General features: G+C 43.2%; 1 long non-coding RNA gene across 1 annotated transcript; it reads left to right on the top strand.

The window, feature by feature from the left end:
• Nucleotides 1-755: 755 nt before the first annotated feature.
• LOC146194164 (uncharacterized) lies at nucleotides 756-7197 on the top strand. The gene is made up of 3 exons (XR_014705753.1): nucleotides 756-876; nucleotides 2241-2366; nucleotides 6844-7197. It is a non-coding gene; the product is annotated as an uncharacterized LOC146194164 (long non-coding RNA).
• Nucleotides 7198-10528: the final 3331 nt, after the last annotated feature.

Raw genomic sequence — 10528 nt, 5'->3', positions numbered from 1 at the left:
CGTCGCTGTGTACTTTATGCACCTTTTTTCACGATGCCAACCAATGCCGAACAAACAAAAAAAAATAGAAAACTTGGAAGCTATGTTTGAGGCCAGGATGAGTGAACTAGTTAATCAACTGGTTGCAAAGGTAACTATCAAGCTTCAGGAATCTGGAGTTGACATGAATGGATTGAATAAGGAAGTTTCTGAAATGGATTCTAGCCTCAAGCTCATGAATGATCCCAGACGGCCACTGACGTCCGACGGACAACCGAACTCGGCCGCAACTCGGCGGCCGATTTCGGACGTCCGCCGGAATTCCGGCGTACGTACGAAAGCGGATGGTCGAATCCGTTCGCCCAGCGGACAGCCGCCGTACGTCCGCCACTGGATTTGCTTTTACACAGCTATGATATAGTTTGTAGTCGTCGTGCTCGTCTGAACTGCGTATAAATCAGTAATGCCGTCAAGTCTGCATTATATGATGCCAGAGCAAATCGATGCGATAGAAAGCGTTTCCATTAAACAGTTTTTTTTATTTTCCGCACGTTTCATCGTTGAATTCTTCCATCCAAAATTTTTGATTAAAAGTTAAATGACCATTAAACATGTTTCTACCATGATGCTTCGGTGAAATTTTAATCAGTGGCTGAATAGACGCAGCAAGCAGCAAGCTCAAAAAGAACGAAACCGAACCTATCCTCAAAAAAACCTGAAATGAGCCAATCCAATCCACCTGACAAGTTGAAGTTTAGTCATGGAAGATGGCTTCACGTTTCCGTGTTCTGCATTTTCTGCGCAGTTACAAATACCTACGGCTGTAATGCACTGCTAGCATTGTTTTTGCTGTGGCTTGGTGGGACTGGCACACTTTGTTCACCCGCTGATTCCAAAGTAAGTATTTCACCGAACTTTTGTTTCTTTAGTTGAACTTTTCGATGCACCGATAGTGGTGAGCTTTTGCGTAAGGAAACAGCTCTGTACAGCAGCCGGACGGTCGAGTGTTTTAGGCGAGACTGACAGGATGGCTCCGCGCCGACTAACTAAAGCGCAGCCTCAAGTCTGAGGGCCATCTTTTCGGCATTACTGGACGCTGCGCCAGTAAGCAGCGCAACTTCTCTGTCTCTGATAAAGGAGTGCCTGCCCGAGCTTTAAAGGAGTTAATTTGTTAACCATGCGCAACGTGCTGAGTTGTAAAAACTATACGAGAAAACTTTTGCACTCCTCGAGACTATCGTGCGACATGCCTACACTTGTGAAAACGTCGCGAGTTTTTTTTGTTTGTTTTTTTAATGGACAGGCGCTGATCTTTCTCTCTCTAGCTTTACGGCAACTACAGTTTCTAGAAGGAACGGCTGTAGCTACTAAATAACTAAAGGTTTAGTACTCTCCTTCAGCTTTGACAAACCAGGACAGCACCTTTCGCATGTTGGTTATGCATGTGGGACCGAACCGCGCAGAACAACCGGACAAGGAGATGAGAGAAAAAAAAAAAGTCAGCACTTGTCTTTTTCTTGACCCGTTGTTCTGCGCTGTTCTGGCACGAATTTGACATACCGCCGCCGCGATACAGTTGGGCTGTGAGCTCTGGTGCCTGCAACGCCTTCTTTTATGCAAAACAGGCGTACTGGGAGGCCATGCAAGCCGCGGGCTCAAAAAAAAAAAAAAAAGAGTTGAGCAAAAGTGAGATGAAAACAAAATTGTTGTTGCTTTGTCCTTACAGATATTCAAAGGCTCCTCAGAACTTCACTGCATTATTGACAGCGAGATAATGCCAAAGCTGCACTAGAGCCATGCAGCACCTTATAGTGCATGATACTGAGCTTATGTGTCTCACTGAAAGCTCTTACCATGTTCTTAGATTATCATATTAAAGTAGCTTTAAACCCATGCTTGTTAATACAGTGATAGCCATAAATTGAATCTAGGGCATCACGCTCACATACAAGGCTTCTGATAACCGCTGGTCACATGATGTGGGCTATAGCAGAAACCTGTACCTGGTCATCTTACAAGCATTTGTGCAATTGATGCTTTTAATGTGTTGTAAAAGATTTTGTGTTCTGTTTCTGTATGGGAATGCTTTCCTTATTGGAGGCTAACATTTGGCTTGCTACAGCAAAACCTCTACCTAGTCATCCTAAAAACAGCACCGCAGTTGGTGCTTTTAATGTATTGTAAAAGTATTTGTGTTTTGCTTCTGTATGGCAATGCTTTTCTCGTTGAAGACTAGCATGAGGCTTCCAAAAATTTTTCAGATGCCATTTGCTGTAGCCGATTTCGTAGGCCAACAGGAAGCAGCACTTTGAACATGGAAAACTGTCATCCACGGGGGAAAAACAGCAACATCCCTTTGCATTCTCATTTCTTTGGTATGGCTAAATGTGAGTATTGTATCATTATCTATATTATTAATATTGAATCATGATTGTCAGTGTTGAAGTTGTTTGAGCGTGATGATTTTAAACACGCAGGACATCCCTTCGACATTAAGGTTTTAGCTTGTTTACATGTAGGATGTAGAACTGGTTTCAACAAACTTTATGCAGCAAATTCTTTTTACATTGTCCACCATGTTACTTTTTGTCATTGGACACAGTAGTCCACCCTTAGCTTGAATGGGAATGTGTGGCATGCAGTTTGCAAAATAGCAATGCATCCGTCACAGCCATGCATCAAGGCTAAGTGGCTTGTGCGTAGAGGGACCAGCCGCTCCAGCTTCACGTCATCTGCCTCTTTGCTCCGGTGTGCAGACGTGCATTGAGGCAAAGTGGTTTATTTGTAGAGAAACCAGGAGCTTCTTTGTCACATCTGGCTGTTTGTTACGGTGTGCAGATGCGCATTGAGGCAAAATGGCTGATGTGTAGAGGGACCAGGAGCTGCTGCTTAACGTCCTTCGCCTCTTTACTACAGTGCACAGCCGTGCATTGATGCTAAGTGGCTTGTGCATGTAGGGCCCAGGAGCTGCAGCTTCACGTCTGCCTCTTCGCTCAGGTACGTAGGTGCGTATTGAGGCAAAATGGCTTATGCATAGAGGGACCAGGAGCAGCTGTGTGGCGTAGTGTGTATATTTGCTATGGTGCGTATCGAAGTACGGGGGGGGGGGGCTCATGTGTAAAGGTACCATGAGCTGCTGCGTCATGTCGTCTGCCTCTTTACTATGGTGCGCAGGCATGCATCAAGGCAAAGTGGCTTATGCATAGAAGGACCAGGAGCTGTTGCTTCACATCTGCTATGATGCGCAGCTGCGTATTGTGGGTGGTGGTAGAAAACATTGCCATCAGATACAAATACAAGAGGTTACTAGCTGACCCTGAGGGGGCCTGTTCTGACAAAAACAAGGGGTCCCTAGTTTGGGACCCCAGTGGTGGTAGAGGGACTAGAGGCTGGTACTTCACGCTGTCTGCCTCTTCGCTACGGTGTGCAGCTGCGATGGATGCAGTGGCATCTCAAAAAGTGGATGCCACGCACTCGCATGTTCAGCCTGAGTGGACGACTGTGTACCTGCTATAGCTTTGTTATTCATAGAATAAACCTAGGCCAAGTTGGATAAATTATAGCTCACCTCATATGTGGTCAGCAAAGAAAAGCCACTCCAGAAAATTTGATGCATTTACTGTCATAGGGTGCATGCTACTGACAAGTCAGATTCTTCACCCTCAGAAATGCCAGAAAAATAACCAAGGGTGCGTCTGCAATAGTCTAGCTTGCTCTTTCTCTGCAGACTTGAGTCAGATGTGTGTTCCATTGCTGTGGGTGGGACAGGCGTGAATCTTTGATTTTAAGCTTGCAACAAGTATGTTATTGTAGTTTAAAGGCAAAACGGTACTAATAATCGTAGCCCCCCGTGGCCTTTATCCCCTTTTAATAGTGTTGCTAGACACTGAATTGCTAGTTTACTCTGCACTGTTTCTGTCTAGTTAATGTGCGGAGATGTACATATATTTATATGACTTGGAGTTGTCGACTTTGTACTTAGAAACATTGTAGTGTTATCTGATGTGTTGCTTTCATTTCTTTAATGATTTCTGTAAGGGATCGGTGGGTATGCTAGGCACCATTATTAGTCTGCTCTTTTTGGGTCACCTGTTCAATGCCCAGCTGCGGCCGTCTCCCACTTGCCCTCGGACAGGAGGCGGAGAGACGCGCACAGATAGGCAGCTACAGCAGCTACAGTGCTTAACGGAAACGTAGGCAGAGAGGGAAAGAAGTCCCCTCTTCCGAGGACTTTGCTGTCGCACTCGAAGACGCGGGGACAGGCAGTTTGTTCTCGTTGCTGTGTCATGTAGGGTGCTCATTTTTATTTAAGGAGCTTTACGAACAGTATACAACTAAGGGGTCCTTAGTACTAAGCGTACTAAGGGATCCTTAGTACGCTGACTGGAACCATCACCCGGAGGCAGCACAGCTTTGAAACGAGCACCTCTTTTGGAAGAACTGCTTATCGTTCAAAGAAAAAACACTGTCAGGTTGAAGGGTGTAAGGCCCTCTTCCTTGTTGGGGAGCCCATAAAAGTGACAATTATTCAGTGCAGGCGCGCTGAGTGGGGTCTCGTTGAGGATTCCAACCCTGGATGTTAACAATAGTGGGAGATAGCGGCGTTGAAAAAGGGCAAGTGTGTAACAGTGACGGTATGATGTGGGTTGGCTCTTCTGATGTGGTCCGCAATGGTGCTGACTCGGACGCCAATAATTGCAATAATTGCCCTGTAAAAGAAGCCGCCAAGGATGCAAGCTTTGGGCAATGGTTGCGCACATGGGACACCGTTTTGATGGGTTCTAATTATTTATTTTCTTTTTTTTTTCCTAGGGGAGAGAGTTTGGCATGTGACCTAGTGAGCCAATCATTTCGAGGTCCATTCTCTAAATTCCGTTTGTTGTGAAACGAATTTGTTGTCCCTTTTGCATTGCTTGTATTAGGGAGAGGGTGAAGAACTTATGAAAGTGGAAAGACATGCCAAAATGTTTGTTAGCCAGTCATGTGTGAGTTCGTTGTCATCGGGGAGAAGAAATGTGGGCGGAGTCCCGAAGTTAATGAAACGGCCCCGCGGCCTGGAGAACTCGTTCTGAGCTAGATTTTGATCTCTTTACTCTTCGGCATAGATCATGGTCATTGTTTCACCTGTTGTAAATACGTACATTCATGTATAAAATTTTCAGTTCATCTTCCTCTCCGTGTGCAAGTTGTTGTGGCCAGATGCAGTAAATTCACTATTTTCATTTCTATATAATGTGCCTTTCTGAAGATGGTGAGCTCTTTTGTCCAATCCTGTAAGAAAGCTGCAAAGCGCTCCCAAATCTTCCACAAAACTGTGTGATATCTTTAATACTAACTGCGGCTTGGTGTCACTCAAAACATGTAATTGAGGTAGATTTCTTCCCCCCCCCCCTCTTTTTGTTCGTTCAAATAAGGATCAGCGGACACTAACTCTTGCTTTTGTAATGCCCTAGGCCCCGCCTTAAGGTAGTACTCCAATGTCGATACTATTTTTATAGCTATGGCTGTCCAACAGCACTAATGTCTTTTATACACTTCTTTTACTAATCTCGTACCCAAGTGGTGGCTTATTCTGCGGGGGCGAAAGTCTGGACAGTATGTCTGTAGATTTTGGACTAGAATCGCGATGTAAACGAATTGTGACCTTATTTTTCTTGCACACACTAAAGAACTAACGTTCAACTTTCACATCGACAAGTATGGTCCCTGGTCAATGTGAAAGTTATGTGCTTTGATTGCAGTTTGTGTAGTGCACACACTTGTCCCCGATATTACATAGGGGCAAATTAGGCGCCTTTACAGGGGCAGTTTCTTTGGCACCCACTACCTTCCCCATAAAAAAGCTACAGTGTTTCTTGTGAACAGCTGGCTGCATTTATAAATACCATTATTTTTTTGTAATTTGTTGTGTGTAGTTGAGAAATCCATGACATACATCCATGCTGCATGCTGCCAGTAATACATCAGGAGCTTGTGGTTATCAGTTTTTTGTGTTTTGTGCAACTATAAGCCTTGCTATTGTAATGTCACATATAGCGCTGTGGGTAAACAAATAACTTTACTTTTAACTCTTGTAGAAGCATGAACACTGCGCAATCACTGCGGCGGGCTATGCTTCCACATTGGGCTTTAGCCACATGTCAAATGTCTATCTTTATTCTGCTGCAGCAGCTTGCATGTTATCAGATAAGTTAATTCGTCGCAGCTGCTCTAAGGAGACGCTTTCTAGACGCTTGTAGCCTAGATGTTGATGTCGATATACCCCTGACACGCCCAGGGAATGTCTTCGGTAGAGGGTACATGGAAACCAGCGAAATGTGCAGCTTACAGAACAAAAAGGTAACAATTTTAAATGATGTTATTATTGATCACTTCTTTTCAGAGCAGGAACAATGACTTTAGAAATCTGCCTGTTAAACAGCTCAAAATGCAGGTTTCTGCCGCCAATGCGTACCTGTGTAATACTGCAATGCTCTGGCTATGCTTTATATTCATATACAGCATCCTTTATGCTTAATTTCTCTGCATGTGCACTCCATGTCTTGGGCATTGCTGAGGGCGCATAGTAGCAAGCATAACATGCCATGTTTGTTCAGAGTGGCATGTTCAAAGAGACGACATAAAAACATTAAAATACTGAATGCCAGGTTCTGGTCAAACTACGTTTGTATCTTTTGTTATTCTGCATGGGTTTTGCTGCAGTTATATGACCTTTCTATATAGTATGTGACAGTTCTGAATGGAGATGCATGCGTACAGTGCCATCTGGAAAAAGCAATTGAGAGAAACTGGCAGTTGCCCTTGGAGATGTGTAATCAAAGTTCAGCGCAGATAACTTGAATTTCATTTTCCCTTCTATTGCAGGAGGAGCCCAGCCTGCTCTTTCCATCTTAGCCCTGAAAGACTAGCAACAGCTGATCGAGCAAATGCACAGGATAGTAACTGCTCCTGGAATCCCGGCCTGCGGAGGCCGTCCACACAGAACTCGATCATCTCGCTAATTCCGAAATATTAGGTTTCAATAAATACCTTTTCCTCCACCACCTCCCCAAGGGAAGAGCTGTCACGGCCAAGGATAATTAAAAAAATTATTCATGTAGATTCTTAATACTCCAGTTGGCCTGCATTTTACCATGCCATTCCTTAACATCGATATTTTTTTAGTGTAGACTATTTATGCATGCAGTTTTTGCAATAAAGGCAAAAAAAAATGCTTTTTTACAACCTCTCATGCTGGTATGCCTATGCACTTAGCATGTTTTCAGGAATGGTGCATTTGTGTAAAGCTCAGCTAGCATATGTGCCTCTTTGATGGAAGTTTTAATTGCACACTACTGTTCAGTGCTTTGTGTGTGAAAGGAAAGCAGACAACAGGAAACTTGAACCTGTTGCATATTCTATTGTCTGCTTTACTCTCACGACAAAGGCATTGAGCACTAGTATGTGACTGAAATTTCCATGGCACATGCTTGCTGAGCTTTACACGAATGTTATTGGCAAGTTTTTACACGAATAGCGGGCCCTGCAAGCATGTTCCGGGAAACGTCCGAATGTCCGCCTCCGGCTGCCCGTCGGACGTCCGTGGGACGCGATCCGGATCCACGAACGATAGTCCGACGGACGTCCGCTGTACGTATATCGAACATAACCGGACTTCCGTCGGATGTCCGAAGGTCCGAGAACGGACGTCCGTCGGTCGACCGTCGGACGTCTATGGCCGTCTGGGATATGGTGGAAAAAGTTCAGGACACTCAAGCTGAACTTTGGGCTGCTAACAAAGCTCTCAAACTCGAAAACGAAATGCTTAAAAATCGCATCGCTAATCAAGATCAGTATTCCAGAATCAATAACATAGAAATCAAAGGTGTCCCGTGCACACAGGGCGAAGACTGCGCTGCAATTGTGGCGTCAATTGGAGAGATAATTAGCTGCCCTGTTGACACTTCTGACTTGGATATCGTTCACCGTGTCCCTGCACAGTCAGGGCAGAACTATTCTAGATTATTGCTAGATTCATTTCCCGCTCCAAAAGAAATGACTTCTTGGCAAGGGATCGCAAGGCACGGCTTGACACTGGTAGCATTGGTTTCTCAGGGGAAGTAAAGGATCCAATATACGTAAATGACCACCTGACCATGGAAAACAAAAAACTTCTCACTAAGGCACGCGCACTCAAGAAAGAAAAGGGATGGCTGTATCTCTGGACGAAAAACTGTCAAATTTTGGCACGTAAGTCAGAGAATAGCCGTCTTCCGTATTAAATCCGAGTCCGATCTGTCGATCTTCACCTAAGATTGTGTACTTTTTTTCTGCCCATCTCGTTCATTAGGATGGCCTCGTACTTCACGCCTTCAAACCTAAAATCTTATCTTTCCCCTTCCTGTAGATCTTTAATTCATTTGAATGCACGAAGTCTAAGAAAACATTCGGACGACATTGCTAACTTATTATCAGCTACTCAGCATCAGTTCTCCGTTATCTGCGTCAGCGAGACTTGGCTGTCCGAAACAAATAAAGAACTATACTCGTTACCTTCTTACAGCGCAGAATTCGTAACGACAGCGCTCATGGTGGCACAGCAATCTTTATTTCATCTAGCTATCATTATCGTCGCCGACTTGATCTAGCTCTTGCAGTGATAAACTGTGAGTCTGTATGGATTGAACCGGATGAATCTTTCTTTTCGCGAGATAAAAAAAATTTAATCATTGGTTGCGTATACCGATCACCCTCGTCTCCTGTCAAAGATTTCTGTTCAGCTTTACACTCAGTCTTAAGCGCGTTATCTATGGAAAGCAAAAATGTAATTATAATGGGTGACATCAACATTAACACATTAGACCCCAACTGCCCTTCACATAAAGTTTACTTGGATGTTTTAAACATACATGGTTTTGAAAATCTTATTACCATTCCGACACGCGTTTCGGCGAGTGGTTCAAGCTCACTTATAGATCAAGCCTTATCCAACCTAATAACCGCCCCCGACGCAGGTGTCATAGAGGCTGATTTAACTGATCACTGCCCTATTTTTATTCAGCTGGATAACTATGTTAACCAGGCTAGGCATACACTCCGCATTAAAAAAACACTGAGTGCTGCATTATTCCTTGAACGGATTGCCAGTGTTGACTGGTCAGTAATCAAGGCCATTCAAGACGCTGATAATGCATTTAACCAGTTCTTTCTTATTATCTCTAATACTGTTAATCTACGCTCCACTGTATCTACGCGCAATAAAAAATATTCAGCTCCGATTAATCCCTGGATGTCTTCCAGCCTATTAAACAGTTTAAGGAAAAAGATAACCTCTATAAAAAGAGCAAAAAACAACCATTCAACATGAGACTCCTAGCACGCTAAAAGAATTATTCTAATATATTAAGCATGCTCCTCACAACAGCTAAGAAAAAATACTATGAAAGAGAGTTAAATCTAGCCGGAAATGACGCTAACAAGAAGTGGAAAATTATTAAAGCATTCCTAAACAGAATCACCACAAAAGTTCCCATATCTGCAATTTCTTCAGGCGAGAAAACATTTAGCAACCCGGTAGACATTGCTGAAGCGTTTAGTGACTCATTTGATTTACCATCAGGTAATTCTAACATTGCTACAAGTAATACATTACAACGATCTTCCTGTGTCACCTGACGAGATCTGCAAAATAATACACAATCTCCAGGTCTGGATAATATGCATTCTTCTCTCATAAAGATGATTGCTCATTTGCGATGTCCTCGCTCACATTATTAACCTGGTGTTCAAATCCGGAATTTTTCCTACTGCGTTGAAAAAGACTATCTTCAAAAAGGGAGATAAGCATAACATTTCCAATTACCGCCCTATAGCTATTCTGTCATTTTTCAGTAAAATCATCGAAAAAGCCATTGTTGTCCGACTAAATAGCTATTTATCTAAATTTGACATTCTCTCGCCTAACCAATTTGGTTTTAGATTAGGATTCTCTGCTGAATTAGCTGTGATCGCTCTCACTGATCAAATTAAATCCGTCATTGATGCGGGTAACATCGCTGGTGCATTATTCATCGATCTCTCCAAAGCATTTGATTCCCTTAACCATACTATTCTATTCAATAAGCTTGACGCTATCGGAATAACTGGGCCTGCCCTTACTCTAATCAAAAGTTATTTATTCGAAAGAAAACAAGCAGTATTCATATCAGAGACATATTCAAAATACAAGACCACAAACATTGGAGTTCCGCAAGGTTCACTTCTTGGTCCTCTCTTATTTTTATTGTACATTAATGACCTCCCTGTGCGCCTTAATAATTCTAACTGTTTTCTTTATGCAGATGACACCACCATCTTAACCTCAGGTTCACACATAAACATGGTGGTTGAAAAACTGAATGCTGATGCAGACAATGTGTTAAGCTGGTGCCGGGATAATATGCTGTCCATTAATGCATCCAAATCTAGTTTTATAGTCTTCAGCTCATCTCATAAAATTATCCGCGAAACCCCGTCTGTTAACATCGGCTCTAACTCTATCTTTGCTTCTGATCATGTGTCATTTTTAGGT

The sequence above is a fragment of the Amblyomma maculatum genome, chromosome 3 (assembly GCF_055883805.1).
Source record: "Amblyomma maculatum isolate TAMU_Amacu chromosome 3, ASM5588380v1, whole genome shotgun sequence".
Lineage (NCBI taxonomy): Eukaryota > Metazoa > Arthropoda > Arachnida > Ixodida > Ixodidae > Amblyomma > Amblyomma maculatum.
This window is presented reverse-complemented; position numbering and strand designations above follow the sequence as displayed.